We start from the raw sequence: 2,349 nt of genomic DNA, 5'->3' as shown, positions 1-2,349 counted from the left end.
GTGTGCATGGTCTCCAGGAGAGCGCGCGAGCACTGAATGGTTAAACACTGGTAAGAATTTAAAGGTAATACAATTTATAAACTTTAGTGACGATGTGACACTGCCTCGACTGTGCAAGTGACTATTCCTGTGTCAACTGTGTAGCGTGCAGCTCGCTTATTGACAGACGCGATGTGTGGTGATTTGATGCCATTTGCGTATTTTGAGAGAGAGAGCGTGCGCGGTGATTCACTCACGTTGTTTGTGAAATTACGTCTCACACAAGGTTTTCAAATGACTTTATAAGTTATTTAATGAAGAAAATTACCCGCACAGGACAGAGACTGAGAAGGTGCAGCTGCATGTCGTGCCAAATCTCTCATAGCAGCGTTATCAGCTTGAGATCAGTTTTTTGAGATCGGCCTTTTTAGAGACCGCCGATCAAACATCCCAACGTGATTATCGGCCGATAGTGATGGGTAGCCAATCAATCGGAGCACCCCTAATAATCATATTTAATATAAAAATATAACATATTTTTCTTAAATATATACTGTACATGCATGTGTGTGTATTTATATATACATAATAAACATACACAGTACACACACATATATTATGTAAACAAAAACTTTTATTTTGGATGCGATTAATCGCGATTAATCGTTTGACAACACACACACATATATATATATATATATATATATATATCACACAGTCAAACCAAAATTTATTCAGACACCGTCAACATTTCTCACATGATCACCGTTTATTTGCTATAGTTTAGAAAATGGTAATAAAATATGACAAGAACTCAGAGTTAAACTGTGTCAGAACAAATTCAGCTTGATAATGTTAGATAACTTTGATAGAAAGGTATGTAATGGATTACAATCAACCAAAAATGATTCAGCTTTTAAAATTAAGTACACAATTAGATAATACCAATTTAGGTCAACCAGTTACCGAGCATTGCTTAATTTTGTTCAGTCTGTGGTGTAAAAAGGTCGCATTAGCAATTAAAGAAAAAACACTTAAACAAAACATGGTCAGGTCAAAGTGTTTGAATAATTTTAGTCCCAAATTGTTTATTAATTTTACTGGTAGTCCACTGTATGAAGAATCTTTGGGTATAATTTGTCACAGTTCACTTTATTTTGCTATCCTCACTTACATAAATGAACTATAGTGTCCTGCACCCACTAAATGATCAAAAATTATATCTGAATAGTTTTTGGTTTGACTGAAAATAACTTAATAAAAATCAGTCTGAATTGACTTGATTCACACTTCACATACATCCATTTCCAAATACGATTTTCAAGACTGATGTGTTCACACTGCAGACCTTGTTTTGGAATAATAAAACTGGATTTATTTGATCAGACAGTCAAAATCTGGTATCTAAAAGCTATAAATGCTACTGATGTGCATGATATTACATACACGTCATGTCTCTAATAACGGATAAACGATCTGACTGTTTATCCATACACATTTTAATCACATATTAATGTGGTTTGGATAGGAGTTATAAAATCTGATGAGATTTCTTTTCGGATGGCAAACAGCTAAACAGATATGAGTCAGATATGTCATGAACTATAGTGGCCTGCACCCCACTAGTAAAAAAAAAAAAAATCAAATATTATATCTATAATTTTTGGTTTGACTATATGTTTAAATGGAACAGGTAATTGAACCTTTATACAAAATAAAATATAAAACGTGTAAAACTGTAAACTAAAAAGAAAATATAAAAGAGTTTGCATATGTGTTATGTTTTGTATTATTTTTACACACCAGGCTTTTATGGCTCATATAGTATGATATAGTTACAATATGGAGCTCATCTTCACGGAGGAAAAACACCTCAGATTAATTCAGAGGTGTCATATGCAAATTAGTGCAGTAGCGGATATTCATATGGCCAAAAAGCCTTTGGATTTGTAAAAAACTATCAATGAGGCAACAGAAGGCATGTAGAATATTTTGTACAGCAGGCTATTTAGCCAAATTTTGATCATGATGATAATTTAGAGGCCTTAGAAATTCATGTATCAAATATAATATAATATGCTTCATAAGGTTAAAGGTTCGACTAGACAGTGCCATTATACCAGGATTTGACTATCTACATATATGTGACCCTGGAGCACAAAAGCAGTCATAAGTCGCTGGGGTATATTTGTAGCAATAGCCAACAATACATTGTATGGGTCACAATTATCGATTTTTCTTTTATGCCAAAAATCATTAGGATATTAAATAGAGATCACGTTCCATGAAGATATTTTGTAAATGTCCTACCGTAAATATATCAAAACTTAATTTTTGATTAGTAATATGCATTGCTAAGAACTTCATTTG

The 2,349-nt window shown here is 33.1% G+C and overlaps 1 protein-coding gene across 2 annotated transcripts in view; it reads left to right on the top strand.

Annotated features, from left to right (window-relative positions):
• gpr155a (G protein-coupled receptor 155a) overlaps positions 1–2,349 on the top strand; it is a 30,155-nt gene that overhangs the window by 3,000 nt on the left and 24,806 nt on the right. The gene's annotated exons all lie outside the window — the stretch shown is intronic.

This window comes from Sinocyclocheilus rhinocerous, unplaced genomic scaffold (genome assembly GCF_001515625.1).
Source record: "Sinocyclocheilus rhinocerous isolate Xijiao unplaced genomic scaffold, SAMN03320098_v1.1 scaffold45, whole genome shotgun sequence".
NCBI classification, from domain to species: Eukaryota; Metazoa; Chordata; class Actinopteri; order Cypriniformes; family Cyprinidae; genus Sinocyclocheilus; species Sinocyclocheilus rhinocerous.
This window is presented reverse-complemented; position numbering and strand designations above follow the sequence as displayed.